This window comes from Drosophila miranda, chromosome 3 (genome assembly GCF_003369915.1).
Source record: "Drosophila miranda strain MSH22 chromosome 3, D.miranda_PacBio2.1, whole genome shotgun sequence".
Classification (NCBI taxonomy): Eukaryota; Metazoa; Arthropoda; class Insecta; order Diptera; family Drosophilidae; genus Drosophila; species Drosophila miranda.
In genome coordinates, this window is record NC_046676.1 from 24,789,558 (window position 1) to 24,807,865 (window position 18,308).

An 18,308-nucleotide genomic window follows, 5' to 3' on the forward strand; every position below is an offset into this window, starting at 1 on the left:
CAATGGCTGTTCCAATGCTCCAATGTCCCAGTGCAGCGCACAACTCACTTTTGACACCTCGATGACTTTGTGTGTCAGGCAAACACATGAAGCGACAAATTCCACGACACTAAAACAATAAATACGGATACAATAAAAGATACAGCAGATACAGTTGGGGACTAGAGTGGATTTGTCACATTTCACTTTTCAGTCTGTTCAAACTCTGACATTTTATCAGAGGGTTTCCTCAGAGTTTCCTTATAGCTTGATTCAGCGATAACTGATCGATCGATGATTTCCCCCGATAGCTGCTCATTAGCCAGGAACACAAATCACCTGAAAGCACACTAACAAGCTCCAAGAAGTCACCCAACCAAAGGCAGCAACAGCATCTGCAACAAGTACACGCACACGCGTAATATGCCCCGTACTCGCACTTCCACTGCCACGTATGCGTATGCGTATGCGTATGCGTCATTCTCTCGTATGCCACTCCACTCGGGGCGAAAGCAATTTCCTTGGAAAATTGCTGCCTCCGCAGTGGCAGTGGCCGTGCAGTGCAGTGCAGTACAGAGAAGACCAGAGCTTCATCAATTTTTATCGATGAAGACCCATTTGGTTGATAACTCCATTTGTGGCAAATGTTGCGCACGCGCGTTTTAGTTGCTGCTGCTGCTGCTGCTGCTGCTTGTTGTTGTTGATGCTGATGCTGCTGCTTCTTGTGGCTGCTACTGCTGGTCCTGCTCCTGCTCCTCCTTCTGCTGCTCCTGCTGCTGCCTTTGCCTTTGCCGTTAGTAAATTTCGCGCGAAAAACTTCAAAGTTAGTCTGGTGCCTGGGCCAAGCAAGCACCAAGCACCTTTCCATGCTGCTGCAGTTGTTGTTGCCACTGCCACTGTTGCAAAAGGCAAACGCACGTGTTGCTATGCACGCTATGAGGATGTTGCTGCCGTAACAGTTGCAATTGTTGCTGCCGTTGCTTATTGCTGTTGCCACTGGATCTCGACTGTCACTGGCCGTTTAGGCCAAACTTGGTAAATTGTTTTGTTGAGCACTGAACGTTGGCCTTTCTTTTCAGTTGCCGCTTATATGGACATCGGTTGCTGCCACTGCTACCACTACTGTTGCTGTCTCCGAGTGAGAGTTGCATACTAATGTTTCTTTGGTTTTTATCTGCCAGCAATTTTAATTACCACATTGGGCGGCAGGCAACAGGCGGCAGGCAACAGGCGGCAGGCTCGAACTGGGATTCAAGTGCTGGGGGGAGTGCTGCTTTCGGCTGCCGCATTGATTTGGCACAATTTACATATCAAAGCGAGCGAAGCAAACTTCCTGTTCCACACCCATCCATATCCATTCCATACCATACTCCACACCGAGGAGAAGGAGCAGCAGCATGAGCAGATGTTCCCCATGGGTCAAGCCCGAGTTGTTGGCCATTTACAGCAGCAGCAGCAGCGGGAGCCACATGAGTGCCTGCAACATCAGAAGAAGCAGCAGCAGCAAACACTGACTTGGTTGCAATGATGAGACACGGCTACTGCTGGGAGTCCATTGGCCCTCATGCTGTTTACTTGCACCACTTTTTGAAGCTGTCGTTTGTTTGTTGCATATACCCTCGTACCCTTGAAGAGGGTATCGGAACATTTGCCAGATGTTTGCTGCCCAAACGACGACACTATGGAGAGAGATCCATCGCCGCATCGCACTGCAAGAGTATCTATATCTTCGGCTTTTACTCATTTTGTTGACTGCCTGCCACATTACGTGTTTTTGTTGTTGCTGCCACCAATGCTGGTGCTGATGCTGTGCTGATGCTGTGCTGTGTTGTGCTCTTGCCACCGTGCGAGTGCTCATTGCACTGGGCCGCTTCTTCTCTTGTGCCTCTTTCCTCTTCAGTGGGTATTAAAATTACTTGGCATGTAATTAGTTTGCTTCGGTTTTTTGTGGGTCTTTTTGTATCTTGTCGATCGCTGCGTGTGGCATTGGCATCGGCATCGGCATCGGCATCCTCCCTGTCAATGATGGATGCAACATGCTCGTTCCCCTTGCCTCTGCTTCTGGCCAAAGGTGTTATTTTTATGGCTTTATAATGTGAGTCAGTTGGGGAAGTTGCCTGCAGCCTGCAGCCTGCTGCCTGCTGCCTGCTGCCTGCCCCGTTATGCGGCATGTCAATCACTTGACGTGGCTTCATAATGGCTTTGCACAATGGGCAAGAACGAATCGGAAGAACAGACCAAGAACGAGAATGAAAGCAGAAAAGGAAACGAAAGAAAAGGAACGGAACGGAAAGCAAAGTGCAGCTGTGATAAGGGGGAAACTTATAGAAGAATGTATCTCAGGGCTCATAGGATGCAGAAGACACCATTTGCGGGGAGTACCGCTTGAGAGAAAGTAAACTATGCCAAAGAACTACAAACTATTGGCTTTTATTTAAAGTATCTCATGGATATCCGTCAAATCTCTATGCCGTCTTTCTGCTCATATTCTCCTTTTCCTGATCTCATTTTTCCTTCTCCCTCTCCATTGTACAGATCCACATTCATTAAACAATTTGAGTGCCCCCTGCTCCCGCTTTCACCTCTCTCTCTCTGCTCTCCTCTCCCCTCCACTTCCATCCAGATACATTCTCCTGCAGTTATTGAGGTTTGGCTTCGGCTTGGCTTCGGTTCTGTTGTTTCCGTTTGTGCCACTTGTGTCCAGTTGAGTTGAAAATTATTGTGATTATGGTAAACTCTTGTTGCTTTTTCTGATGCTGATGCTGATGCTGATGCTGAGGCTGCTGCCAGTCGGATCTCTGTGTGCACCTGCTGCTGCTTTTGTGGCTCAGATTCTCCAGCGGTTTGCAGTTTGCATACTGCCCCATACCACATGCCACCACATGTGGTGCTGGCTCTAGTGTTTTATTGCTTTGGCTTTGGCTTTGGCTTCGGGTTTGGCTGCTGGGCTGCTGGCTGTTTGGTTTGGTGTTTCCATTGTTAGACTCGTTTGGCCGCCGCTAAATTGCCGCCTTGGATTCGGATTCGGACTCGGATTCCGATTCCGATTCTTATTTGTTTCTGATTCTGGATCTGTGTTTGCTTAGCTCTTTGCCATCGCAGTGCTAAACACAGTGCTCCGGGATGGGTGTGGGGTGCGAGGGGGGATGTGCAACATCCAGCACAGCTGCAGCTGCTGCAAAGGGACTCTCGCGAGGCGTGACTAATCAATCGACCCAGGCCAGGCCAGACCAGAGCAGACTAGACCAGACCAGGGGCTTTTCTCTATCATCAATCTGTATCTATGTATTTGTATCGCGTCATGCCCTTGCTTGGCACTTCAATGTCGAATTCATCTTTTATTTTCTGATGTTTGGTGTTTTTCGTGTGTGTGGGGATGAGACGCGGCCAGCCCTGCCCCTGGATAGCCATCGAAGTTTGTGCCTATTTTGGCATTGCATTTGAGGCTAGGCCTCTGTGCGTGAGTCTGCTTGTGTGTATGCTGCATATGTGGCAGATAAATCTCTTGCATAAAGTGCGCTCGCTCCGACATCAGACATCAGACATTCAGGTCTCGTCCCACATCCACATCCACATCTCCGATGAGAAGCACCAAAACTCGATGCTAATCAAACGAAACTTTGGAGGCTTTCCCAAAAGCCAAAAACTTCATATTTGACCTTCAAATTGTGTCTGGCTGCTCTCCCTCCTCGCTGAAGATGTGGCAGTCACGCCCCTCTAAAGGTCCCTGAAGCCACTCGCACACACACACACACACACACACACACACACACACAAACACACACCGAAAAAGAGGCTGCCATTTCACTCAACATCGGAGTCGTGTAGCCGTAGTCTCGTGGCTGGGAGTCGAAGTTGAAGTTGACTTCTTCACGACAGACGTGCAATCCATCAAAGCATCTGTGGCTTTGGCTTCCACTGTAGCAGCAGCGGCAGCATCGGGAGGGTGGGGCAAGAGCATAATACATAATAATATTTGTGCAAAGTGTTAAGGCAACAAAACAGCAGACAGTAGCAGACATACTCAGACGACAGCAGCAGCACGAGTAGCAGGGAGGAGGAGCAGAGCAGCTACTGGACGGCCAACGAAGAACAGAATCTAAACAGCCACCAGAAGATGGGGGGACAGACCTCAGGGGCAGGATCAGTGGAGGAGCAGAGGAGCCGAAGCAGAGTTTAGGTGGAAGGAACGACAGCGGACAGCGGACAGCGGACAGCGGACGAACGACGGACAACGACGACAACGTTTTGTTTTAATTTACTCGACGCCGCCGCCAACGACATTGTTGTTGTTGTTGTTGTTGTTGTTGCTTGTGCTGTTGGGTTTCCTGTTTAGATAGTTTTTTGTGATTTTATGCGATACACCTTCCATGTACAACTGTTAGGCGGTGGCTGGGGGCACGTTGCAAGGGACTGACTGTGGCAGGTACTGGAGCAGGGATTGTGCCAGGCACTGGGCTGAGGCTGGGGTTGATGCTGCTGCCGCTGCTGTTCGTCCACTTTGATGTACGTACACTTTGAAATGTTGTTGATGAGTACGCGAGATTTTTAAAAGATTGCAACACGGCAGCAGCAACGGCAGATGATGCAGTGTCAGTGGCAGCGACTCTGTTGGCTTATATAATAAATTTTAATGCACGCCCGCCCTGGACCTAGCGGATGCACGTGGAGGCAGTCCCTGCCCCCTCCCCCTGCCTACTGGCACCGCTCACAGTGGCTGCGCAGATTAATTGAAAAGGTATCCTTTTGGCCATCGCTTGTGCGGGGATGTCCTCCATTCGGTGCCACTGTGAGCCACTTATGACTTGTGCTGTTCGTCTGTCACTTTGCTCTGCTTGGAGCTTCATTAGCCTGGCCCGAAGCCTTGCCATAATTCACGAACATGCATCACAGGCGGCACACACAATGCCAAAAAAAATATATAAAACTAACAAAAACTAAAGACTTGGGAAACGAACGTGAAGCTGAAACTAAAACTAAATCAAAGTTTAGTTTAGCTAAAGCCTTCGGCAATTATATCAATTAACTAAAGACCCCCCGACGCATGGGATGGCACTCACACACACAGCAGCACGGGCAAGGGAGAGGGGCAATTTCAGCGGGCTGGGCCAAGAGACGCCCCAAAAAAGAAAAGAGTCAGTCATTGAGGCCCAGCCAGGGGCAATTATAGAGCATAAAACATCGATAATCATAATAATTAAGGATGACTGGGCCAGAAAGCCAGAACCAGGCAGAAGCAGGCAGAGAGACAGCCAAGGAGCTGCCTGCTGCCTGCTGCCTGCTGCCTGTGACAACGCATACAGTAGCCCCTCACATCACAGAAGATTACAGAGGGAGCTGAAGGGGCTGGAGCGGAATGGAGATGATGACGAAGCGTCCGTGGAGTGGAGATGCTGCTGTTGCTGCTGCTGTTGCACATAAATTGGTAATTAAAGCCCATTTAGGGGTTTTAGGAACCCCAAAACGTTTATTCTTCTTTAGGCACTGCCATGATTTGTGCATTTAGAAAGTATATTCTCATTCCTACTGCCCTATGGATTCCTCCAACTATTGTTCGTGAATGAATAGAATCAACGAAAGAGCATTTCTTTTCATCATAATTCTATAAAAGATGTTCCTCAATCAAGAATCATGGCTCCATACAAAGGTTGACTTCTTCTGTAAACCAAAACAAAAATCCAAGAACGAATCGAACAGAACCCCAACCCAGCAACGACGGAAATAAATGGCAGAAACTGTAACAAATTTATTTGTGAAGTTTGGCCCGACTTTTGTCTGCTTTCAAGTCTCATAGTTTGTTCAACAGATAAATCGTTTTTTGTCTGCGATTTTAGCCACGACAACAGACAGCACAAACGGCACAAACAATTGGCTATTTGCTGGGAATTGTGTTGACACAGATGAGGAGGGGAAATATCAATTTCTATTTCCATTGAGCCAAAATGCTCTGTTACCGATGGAGTTGTGAAGTGTGGCCTGCAGCAGGCCACAGGTGCAGATATATATCTAATTAAATAATGGCTAATGATCCGAACAAGATCCAAATGGGTGTCAGATACTCTCGTACAAATGATTCATGGGATTTGGGGCAAAGCGAACAAAGAGCTGCCCATAAACTTGACCCACAAACATCATGAATCACTTTTCTGGCTCTGGGATGAGGATGAGTCCGTGAAAATTAAGAAATATTGCAGACAGCCAAAAAAAGCGATGCAGAAATAAATGACTAAGTGAAAAGGTGGAAAAGGGGTAAACGTTAATTCGACGATGATTTATTCACTCTCCTGTAAATCATTTTCAAATGTAATATATCCATACGCTTAACCGAATCCGTTCTCAAGACTCCACTCACCCACAAAAAAAAACCCCCAAAGACAATTTAATTTCACTTTGGCACCCATTTCATGCATGAATTGTGCTCATGGGCGAAAGGAAAAGAAAACTTCACAATTTTCTTGCGTTGTGGCATTTCTACCTTTTAATTTTCTCAGATTTTCACTTTTTCAAAATGTTTTTCTGCGTTTGTGTTTGTGTTTGTGTTTGGGTGTCATTTGTAAATGTTTCGGTTTCTCCGCCTTTTATCATTATTTAGGCATATTTTTGATTAACAAAAACCGAAACTTGTTGCTGTGCAGTTAAGCAGAAAGCACCACACCAGCTCGTAAAAGCCACAACTGGAGCATGAAAACTTGTCAAATGAATGGAACACGTGCGATTGCGAGTGCGGAGTATCTTTAGAATTCCGCCAGCTGTTCTTTGACTTCTTTCCGACTGCCGTGGAAATCAGAGGCAATATTAGAGATTGGCCAGGCTCTAATGATGTGTCGTGATGATCGTGTGCCCATTAGCCGATCTTCGAGAGATATTTGCTTTCAAGATTTGCAGAGCCAACAAAAGTGGCCAAATGGCCGCACATAACATAATTGCTTGACAAATATATCAGATTGTTGTTGCTGGTTTCACACTTACCTCTTAATGGGTTTTCGGCTGCTATTTTGGTGATTTCGGGGTGGTTTCGTCAGCGATCTGCAAAGAATCGAAAAGAAAGAAAACTCCAATTAGGTTTCCAAATCGATTTGCGAATCGCGAAATCTATCCGCCATCGTTCCAGCGTGCCACATGAGCACATAAATCAGGGAACTTCATTAAAACGACTGCCAAAATCTACGAATATAAATCTAAGCTGCAAGTGTTGCACTTGCCACTGCCACTGCTGCAACCTGCTGCAACACTACGTGACCGAGAGCAGCAAACAGGGGACATGGAACAGGGAACAGGGAACATCGAATAGTGAACAGAGGAATAAATAACTCAATTTAGGAACGGCAAAAAAGTGTTAACTCGAATTTTGCCAATAAATCAATGGAGCGGAGGTGCCGGGGCTCGTGATTAGCGATCCCCCCTTCGATGGCTGCTTATCGGACGTCCCCGTTGAAAGTAATTCCCCCTCGACAGATTCCGGAAGACTTCTTCCAATAATCATCGCCAGCGAGATCGGTTGGGGGGAAACACGAAACGAGATACGAGATTGGGCAGCCGTCACGCCGCCTGACAGGCAATAACTTTGGCAATCTTTTTCGGGCCAGCTTTCGGGCTTCACTTCATCTCCCTTTTTGGCCGAAAGCCCAAAAGCGGCGTTGAGTTGTTTATTATAAATATTACAAGAGTTTTGGCTCCGAATGGCTCCAATTCTGCATGCTTCACGCTTGTCAAGTCTGCCTCTCGCAGATACAGATACATCTGCGTGTCCCTCTCGGACAGACCTCTCGCAGATCTCAATCTTCTGTCTGATTTCGCTGTTGAACCATCCATCAAGTTGAAATTGAAATTAATTTCCGGTGCCACTAAACTTTTATTAGGAATATTTAAAGACATTTTTTAAATTGGAATTTGTATAAGTTTTTTGATCAGAATAATAAGAATAAGAATATAACTAATTTCTGGAATCTTGGCTGGCAGTTCTATAATTCAATTAAAATTCAGATTGTAACATGACAAAATATTAATTAAAATATTTGTACATTTCATGGCAATTACAAAATTTAATCAGATATTTTCAGTGCCGAATAAAACCTTTAGCAAAGCAGCTTGTTTGGTGGATGGATGTCGATGTGGATGTCTGGGGCCCGAATTCGAGGGGGGTTCCAGCTCGGAGTGACGGTTTGGACGGTTCTTAAATCCAATCCGGTTCTTATGTGATTATTATTCGACTTGCGACCGGTTTGCCAGGCAAAACTGTTTTATAATTTAATGCCGTTTTATTTTGCATTTTTTGTTTGTTATTTTTATCTCTTAGTTTCTGCTGGCGTTCGATTTTCTGGGATGAATTTTAACATTTTGAACGCATTTGACACACATGCCGGGCCTTGTCCTCCCCTGAGACCACTCACCACTCACCCGTCTCCCATCTCCCATCTCCCATCCCCTCATCCCCCACTCTCCATTAAATCTCAATTTAACTGTAAAACTTCAGTTTATTTGGCTTATACGCTTCCAAATCCGATATTTGTGTTGGTTTCATTTCGTTTACATAATGGAATGAAATTCGGCATGAAAATAGCATCGATATGGTCTTCTGTCTCTCATAATGGATCTCTATCTATCTGCGATGATTGTCTTTGCTCACATTATGGGCTTAAAGATCTATAAAGATCCTTTAACTTTCTTTGCTTTGCTTCCTTCCGCCTTCAGAGCAAGCCGGACCCTTGGGTCTTACGATATCTTCCGCATATGAGTGGCAGGGGGGAAATGATGGTTACCGCAACAACTGAAACACTGAATACTGCGAAACAGTTGAATTTATTACCCCGGAAAACTCAAGGTTAACTCCACTTGCCGTTGGTTTTTCCTCCCCTCGTTGCGCCTGTCCATTTCCATTTCCCCGTGCGAAAACATTGCGAAAACGCAACGCAAACACAGCAACGCAACAAAAGGAAAATCATTACAAATCTCATACAGTATGAATGTGCAACTGTTGGAGGCAGGTAGACAGAGATAGCGAGAGAGACAGAGAGATGATGATGATGGTGGGGCCATATATGGCCAAGAGAAAGAAAGAAATGGCCAAAAGAAGAAGCCGCTGCTGCTGCTGCGTTAATTATATATGTGCATTTAATGCTTTAATTAATGTTTTCTATCGGGACGCAGTGAAAGTTATAACCACTTAACGGGGTAATACTTTCAGAGATACAGATACACTGTATCTACTCATAAATACTCGTACAATTCAAATGGTAATTGATAAACCCGCTAACTTGTTGTGCGTGTGCGTGCGCGCGTATTGGCCAAATATTCGCCAGCTGAAACTGAAATCGAATCGAAATGAGGCTGAAATCGCGGCTCCTATCGAAAGTGCTGTCTATCTCTGGGGATCTGGGGATGTGGGCGATGGATCCACAAGTGGATTCGATTGTTCTCCATGACCTACAGATTAGGGAAAAAAAAACACCGCAGATCTAGTGGATACGCTCCATACTCGGCAGTGAATGAAGAGGCTGCTGCCAACATCTTTGATCTACAATTTGAAGTGTTTCGGGAACATTTGGAAAAATGCCAACTGAAACGATCGCGAACGGAAAGAATGTTGAGTAAGAGTATTTCCTCATATTCAAAGATCATTGTTATATAGAAAAACGATTAAAAGATGTTGTATCTTTCAGTAGAAAGGTTCCCCCCGATACAGTCAAGTCTTGAAATTGGTTCAATCTGCACAAAAGATGATAATCATTTTCGCCTAAACTGATTCCGCGATTCCGCTATCAAAGTGATATAAAAGCGGTGATTCGGTTCTCCATAGTTTGAATCGGTAATGAAACGGTAGTTTCCTTTCAAAATAAATTTGTTTAGGAAACTTGTATAGGCACGAAATATTCGTATAAATCAATCTCGTTTTATTGTTTAATTTCTATTCAAATACAGCCCAGGGCCACAATAAACAAACGCTAATTTAAACAAATGTTTTATTAATGAACAAACGATCGAGCTCTGCGCTAAAAGAACCATCCACTTCCAACAATATGGAATCAGGTGAATATACGCTGCCTATAACCCATTCTATCTCAAGGGAACAAGGGCTTATCTCAGTGGAACAATGCGATGTATGGACAGGTTATTTCTGGGTTCATTCTGCACCTGCTTATTAGTGCCTGTTTCTATTGCTATTATCCATTATCCATCCACACAAAGAGGGAGATAGATGGCGATCGAAAGACTGAGGGAAATTTGCAATTTTAATGACGCTCGGCTAAGGTTTTCGCTGCTGAACCGAACCGCAAACCTTATATAACCTGCGCCGGAGTGGAGTGGAGTGCAAACCTCAGAGAAACATCGCGGCGAGGGCTGGGGCTGGGGCTGGGGCTGGGGCTGGGGCTGGGGCTGAGGTTGGAGCCAGACTTGGTCTCGGACACGGCCTGGGTCTGTCTCTGTATCTCTATCTCTATCTCTTCTTCTGGCGTTAGGTCATAATGGCAACAGACACACACACACACACACAGTTTATGGCCCAAGCGAAACGTGCACTTGGCCCATCCCCGTCCCCCCCGACACTCTCCTCCCAGTTTCGCTCGGACCATAAGCCATGCGCCAAGAAACAAGAAATTTCAATTTCAAATATAAAGCGTCTAACTTTCGCTTTCCTCCGCTGCATGGGCATGGAGAGACCCGACCCAGAGATCTCTGGGAGATTTCACGTTTCTCGCTGAGAATTCCAATTCCTTCGCGCAGTAAGGCAGCAATTAGCGGATAGACTGCAGGAATCCACACACAGAGACACACACAAATAATAAATCAAAACCCAATAAAAATTTAGCGAAAATTTGTTGCATGTGCTAATGCAACCAGTTGCAGCCCAGCCAAAAACAAAAAAAAAAAGATAGAAACAAGCAGCGAAACCCCTTGCCCCAGCTCCAGCCACGAACCCCCGAAACAAAACTGCAAACGACAGCCAGACGACGACGACTTTCCATTTTCAAATGCTGTGTTTGCTGCAGTGTGGCAGGAGGCAGGACGGAGAGGAGTGTGTGGCGTGTGGCATGTGCTTTGCTGGGTCTGCAGCCTTCGGAGGGAGGTGGCAGCCACTGACCAGCACTGGCCGGCCACTGCAGCATCGACAGCAGCAGCAGCAGCAGCAGCAGCAACAGCAACAGAAGCAAGAGCAGCAACGGCAACGGCGACACAACAACAACAACTTTTCATTTCGTTTTTCACGCGGCGCATGCCAAAAAAAAAAAAAGGAAAAAATAAAGAAAGAAGCAGCCAAACTGCCAAACCAGCGGAAAAGATTTCGATAGATAATCAAGTACGGGGAAAATGGAGTACCAGAGCTATGAGAAGCAATTGGTAACACGCTTCCCCATAGAAAGATAGAGAGAGAGAGAGAGAGAGAGAAATACTCATTTCTTCATATGAATATAGGAATCTACGATATTACATTCATGCTCATCCTTTTATCGAATGTGTTTTGTGGAAAATTACGGTGTTTTTCTTATCGTTTTCCATGCTGCAGAAAGCGTACCCAAAGTTCGACTGAATCCGTTGGATATTGATGATTTTGGAAAACGTGGAAAACGCTGGCTGGCTGGCTGGCTGGCTGGCTGGCTTCGGCTTGGACTTGGACTCTTGGGCAATGTCTGAGCTCTGTCTACGCAGCTGGATGTCGTCTCTCTACCCCAACACCAACACCTTCACCAGGCTCTCCCCCGTCTCCCTTCTTCGAGTTGTAGTTGTATTTGTAGTCGGAGTTGTGTGGCAAGTGGCAAGTGTTGACAATTTTCAGCAGTTGCTGTTGTTGTTTCTCTTTCTGGTTTTTGCTGTTGTTGTGGTTATAGGTTGACCGGTCTTTGCCTTTCACGTGAGCAAATAAAACGAAGAAGAAAAAGACAGCAACAATAGGGAGCATTAACCACCCTTCCCCCCCCATTGTTTGGTGTTTCACTTGTTGCTGTTCTTATGATGCATACCCCTCTCAGAGAGCGTATCTAGATTCTAGAGTGTACACCACTTCGATCGGATTACCTACATGCTATAGGCTATAGGCTATAGGCTATAGCATATGTGTCTCGTATGGACTCCGAATATAGCCATACTTTCTTGTTGTTTATGGCCATGTTGCTGGTGTCGTTAGACTCTCCTACGACGAGTACTGTCCACGCTTATGGTTTTCACTCACAACCACACACAGACATACACTCACATAGATACACATTTGTGCACACACTCGTGGATACATTCAAAGGCAAACAAATAATAATTGTTCAATGCCTTTTTTGGCCAAAAGACAGCGGAAATGTTGCTGCTGCTTGTTGTTGCTGCTTCTGCACTTGCAACAGAGAAATAGCGACACATCACATCGAAGGGTACGGGTAGGAGATGGGATCGGGGATGGATTTGTAAATAGTTTTAACTACTTTTCATGCACTAGTGGCTGGTGCAGAGTGGTTCGTTCGGTTCTTCCTCTCGAACGGAAACCGAAACCAAACACAACGAAACACACACAAATCCAAAGCCGCCAAAGCCAAAGCCAGAGCCAAAGCCAAAGCCAGAGCCAGAGCCAGAGCCGGTGGCAAATGCAGTCGATGTCTCGATGATGACTCAAGCATTAAATTCTAAAGGGTCTTGGGGATGGGAATGGGCTCGCGATGGTACGATGTCTCTACGGAAGAGGTCTTGTCTTCTCTTTGATTATGCGAAGCAACGCGAGTGTATTTCCGTTTGGAAATCCAACAGAAGAACACAAGAACAGAAGAACAGAAGAGACTTTGAGGGACTTTTGAGGTACTGAATCTTTGGGGGGGTTGAATCGACGACTCTTGAGTGCAGCGGAAGCTGCTAAGGTGTTGAAGTAAATGCCCATCAAAATAGTTCCCACTTGTACAAAATGATTGTATCTTCATATATTGATCGGTAAGATCATAAATCTTACCGACATTTACTGCTGTTCTCTCCACATTTCTCTCTCTCCCTCCTCTCTCTCTCTCTCTCTTCAAAATGCAACTCATTTTCAATTTCACATGGAAATATCAATTAAATTTCAGACGACAGGCTGGGCCCGGGGCTCCAACTTTAATGATGTTCTGGCCTGCATAGGGCCCGCTGCATAGGGCCCTTGGTTATGGCCATAACCATAACCAATGTTGATTCAATCATTTATCATGTGGCCGAGAGAGACACGTGGGCAAACATTAGAGCGAAGAGCGAAGAGCGAAGAGAACACAAACATTTTCCAGAATCCACAAGACGAAGCAGCCCCCAAAGGGTCTTAAGTGCAGTTTTTTGACCTCTTTGCGGCATCAACTAATTAACCGTTAACATTACTCGAACGAGTGCAACAACAACAGTCACAAATTCAGACAAATTTCCTTACCTTACCGACTTTGACAGGTTGACGCCTTTGGGAAATTGTCAACGTCATCTAAGCCAAGCTAATGCTGATGGCTGGCCTTAGCTGTAGCTGTGTTGCTGTGTTGCTGTGTTGCTGTGTTGCTGTGGGGCATGCACATGTATATATCTTTTACCGTTTGTAAACTGTCATATTTCTTGCGGCAGCAGCAGCAGTCATCAATTTGTTACTATTTCGACATTCATTTGTGGATCTTTTGATGATTTCTGAATGACTTTCTGCTGATTCTGCTTTTGGCTTTGGGCTTTGCATAGTCTATGGGAGAAACTTGAAATTCTGTGCCCCAATGATGGAAATAGGACTGGAATAATTGCCTCTCCTCAATGCCATCGAAAATTATGCAAGGAATTAAATAAGTTACGCATTTAAACTATTTCAGAGCCATTGCAGCCAAAGAATTCACGCAATTTCCTGTCCCCATTTGCAACGTTTTGTGTGGCATGCCAGGCAGCGAACGTTTTAACGACAAAATACTTGGACTTGTGGCTAATTACGCCACTCGCTACGGGAATCATTAACACATTTCTTAGTCATCATTCTTGGCCATGTTGTCTCCTCTCCTCTCCTCTCCTCTCCTCTCCTCTCTGTCTCCTATCCTCTGTCTCTCTCTCTTTGCCAGAGAATTGACCCAATTTTCATGACGAATAAAATAACAGTAGCTGTCCACTGTTCCACTGTCCACTATCCCGAAACCCCTCCATCCTCCCGCACCACTCACCGTACACTCCAACGAAACGAAACTCAGGCGAAACGACAAGACTTTTACTCGCGCATTGAAATTAACATTTTTTGAACGATTTCTTCTTATTTTTTTGTGCAGAAAATACAGAAAAAACTACAACAGCAAAACCGCTGACAGCTGCAATTGCCTGCCGGGGGGAAGCAGGGGAGCATTGCGGAGAGGGGGCACGGTAGAGCACTGCAATTAAATGTGAGATTAATTTGCGGATCAGCGGATCAGCAGCCGCTTGTGGTGGATGGAATGGATGTCATGCCCAGAAATGCCGAACGGAAAATGCAAGTGGGAGAGTGTGTATAGAGGAGCGGGAGATGGAGATGTAGGAAAAGTGAGGGGAGGGGAGCGACGATAAATGGGCCAAGAAATGAAAATCGGATTGGGGCTTGTGTCTCAGTCGTGTGTCAGGGCATTGGAGAGCGGTTAATGGGTGTATAAGTGGGTTGGTTCGGTCGGAAAATATATATCAAATATTTGTTGGCTCTAAATTGGTCGCCGATGCAAAAGAATATGCAAAAGAAAAGACATAGGGCCCGAAAAGCTGCGAAAAACCTGAGTAGAACTTGAAACTTTTGACGAACAGGCTTCTCGTTAAGGTTCGTTAAATCTACAATCCAAATGATTTCCAACCGCCCCGCCCACAACCTGCACTGTGGACACAGACCTGAACCTGAACTGAAGGCCAAAGAAAGGTGTCGCCGCCTCATTTGGTGCACTCCCCATCCAACACCCAACACCCAACACAGTGGAGTACTTTCAACGGAAACGCTTGGAAAGAGCAGACAAAAAACGCCTTCACCTCTGTCCGGCGGGGTCCAGCGCTAATGAAACCGTAAGCCAACGCCAGTAAAACGCCCTGTCCCGTCGCACAACACTGAGGAAAAGCGAAGCGCAAGGAAAAGTGTCGCCCGTTGTAGTTGCTCATTGTCTCGTTCGACACGTTTGCAATTGCTCTGTTCGCTCGGCGGTTCACACGCTTTTTATGGCCAACACATTAACGTGGTTGCCGGCAAATGCTTCCATCATCTCTCTCTCTCTCTCTCTTTTTCATATTGCCAAACGATCAGCTGAAGCTGGAGATTGCAGTTGGATGGGGAGGGGGAGCGGGAGCGCTAGCGGGCGATGATCATAATCATCACATGAGCATGAGTGGCGGCAGAAGCAGCAGGCGGCAATTAAAACACGTGCGAAAGTAAAAAGTTTTACAGTTAACAAACAAAAACCAAATAAAACAGCAAGAGAGTTTAAAAGAAGCAGAACGACTATGAAATACCCTTGAAGATTCATGAATCCTATGGAAAATACATGTGGAATGTTCATTGGTATTGGGTATAACGAAGGCTTACAATAATTCTCGGTTGATTGGAAATAATGCGGCTGACAACTGAAGGGCGAGAGTCCTCTCACAAGCCTCCGCTGGCTCTCCCTGACTACCGCTCTCGCTTTCGTGATCCGCCCTCTCGTTTTTGGGCAAGAGGACGCGAGCGTACAGGCAGCCCAGCGCCTTCGGATAGCTGTAGATTAAGCTACAAGTACGATTGACTGGACCAAGGGACTCTCTGGAAAAGCTTTTTCTTTGAAGCTTTGCCAACTTGCAAGCCAACTTTAAAGCCCCATCGAAAGAGAGGGTATCAAGAGCGAGAGAGATAAAGAGATGAAAAGGCACAATCGGACATATGAGTAACAAAAGTGCACATTTAAAAGCTTTCGCTGTGTCTCGTCTCTTCTCTCTCTTTCTCTTTGCTGCATTTATCTGCAGCAAACGAAACGAAATTGAGTGAAAATTGATATGAATGCAATTCTGATTATAGACTTGGGAAGGCTTTTGCTTTTGCACTCCATGCCACGCCACAGAGAGCTCCAATTAAATGCAAATCAGGGCTGAAAGTGATCGTAAGTGATCGCCGCATGCCATGCCAATGCCGCTGCAACCCCCCGCTCCAGGAACAATTAATCTCCGACCACAAGAAAAGAGATGAAATATGGACAGTGTCGTGGCTTTAATTACTTTATTACGTTACGAGATTCCGCAAAAGCCAAGAGCCAAGAGAGCGGATGCTCTGGCAGCCAGGAAGAAATGCTCGTAAAGGAAGGATAGAAGGCGGTGGCCTTAGCGGTACTTTGACGTTTAACCAAAAGACAAATCGCTTACGCCCTGCTCTGCAAACCCTCTCCACCCCGCTCACGACACGGATACGGGTTGAAGGAGGGGAGAGGCCCGACATAACAATTTAGTGTAACGATATCTGTATGATACAATGTATGGGAGGTACTCGAGGCACCCATACGCCAGATACAGATACAGTGGGGCACTGCCTACTATGCATGAAAATAAATTTAACTTATAACAAAGGCTATGGCTAAGGCCACGCACAGTGGAACAAAGTGGAAACGAATTGAGTGGAAAAGAAAGGGAAAAGAATCGGAATACTTCCACCCCGAAAGTATCCCCCCGATTGTCCCCCACAGATATATCCAGGCAGATTCCCATAGCTCTGGCAACACTGTACTGTGTCGCGTTTCAGTACGAAATTCGATGATGACCACACAGTCTGGAATGCAGAATGCAGCCGAAACCAGAGGCAGCCGAGGCCTCCTCCAACGGGCCATTGGGCCACACACAAGAGGCGTGCCCCGGGTCCGGACCCAAAACTGAGCCCCAAACGAAATGAGAATTAATATCTCTTTCTCTCTCTCTCTGTTGTTGACGGCGGAGGAAGGCCCGTAGTTCGTCAATGGAAAAATTAATTAAAAACTGTGCTGCTTCTCCAAAGAAAGTATCCCAAACTATAGAAATGGCTCATTACAATGATTACGCATACACGTACATAGACGTGTATAGAATCCATCAGTACATGGAGGATGGTGTGGGGTACGTGAGTTGCACAGACAAAATCGAATCGAATCGAATCGAAGAATAGGTGGAGCTGGAAGGCCTAGAACTAGTCTCGCAAATTGATTGGAGCAGAGCCGTAGAGCCGCAGAGCCGCAGCAGTGTGGAGTGTGGAGAATTGACCCACTGTTATTCTGAAATGGTTATAACTGCGCTTTGCTTGGCTAACTGTGGCAAGACCTCAATCCAGATACAAAACGCCGCTTGGCACGCTCTCAACGCTTTGTCTCTCTTTCTCTGTCTGCATTCGAGTCCATTCGATTTGCTTACAAGACAGAGACAGAGACTAAGATAGACAGAGGAAGAAGACGAACGACGGACCGGACCGGACCCCCAAAGGTAAATGGCCAAATAGTCTGCTGGCCAATTTGTTTAATTAGCGTACATTTCTTTTGTTGGTATATTAAACACCAGCCATGGATGAGCCCTGAGCGCTCCCTTAATCGCTCGCCAAGTGAGAGTTCATCAAACAACGCGCAGCAGAGGGAAAGTTTCATAAGTTTCATATTCTATAAACCCCGGAGTCAATGAACCGAGGAATTACTTGTAGGAGAATCACCACTGCCATTCGGGGAATCCACAATGCAATGACAAGCGTGTGGCATGTGCATTCCAAAGGTCCAGCGACGAGGATGATGACAGTTCCAGAGAGCATCTATAGATTGCAGAATTCGCTATATTTTCCCTGTGTATTTCCCATCTCTCTCTCTCTCTCTCTATCACTCAATGTGGAATGCGAAGGGAGTCCCAGCCGATTGTAGTGGCTGCTTCTACTCGACCCCCAGCGAATCTTATCAGAAGCAAACGCTAGTTGTTGCTGTGGCTATGACTGTGCCCGCCACCGATGCAAATATTTACATGTAGCGGCAGATAAGACGCGAGATCAAGCCACGTTGTAAAGCATCATTGTAAATCGTTGTAACAATATCATATTTGCTTAGATAAAACACAGAGAAACGAATGTACGGCAGGGTGCGGGCGGTAGATACAGCTGGGGATCTGTGTAATTTAGAGGGTTTTTCAATCTTTAATCTTAAGATTTCCCCATTCCCATTCAAGTGCGTACACGCCCCACCACGCCCGGAAGCATTCATGTTGTTGGCGGTGTTGCAACTCCGGGGTGAATGCAGCTACTTTTACTTTAGAGCGATCTCTTTCTCCTACTCTCTGGGGCTCCGGCTGCTGCTGCTGCTTGCATAAGACACAAAACATGGCACGGTGCTTGGACTGCAGCAGCAGCAGGCATACAGATGCATAGATACACGCCCCAAATAAGCCACTAAACCGGTGACACTCCACCTCAT

At 46.1% G+C, this 18,308-nt stretch overlaps 1 protein-coding gene across 3 annotated transcripts in view; it reads right to left on the reverse strand.

Annotated features, from left to right (window-relative positions):
* LOC108160056 overlaps nt 1-18,308 on the reverse strand; it is a 40,976-nt gene that overhangs the window by 16,562 nt on the left and 6,106 nt on the right. For all 3 annotated transcript variants that reach the window (XM_017293801.2, XM_033392302.1, XM_017293802.2), the window contains exon 3: nt 6,949-7,005. The gene's annotated coding sequence lies outside the window, so the exon portion shown is untranslated. The remainder of the gene's footprint in view (nt 1-6,948; nt 7,006-18,308) is intronic.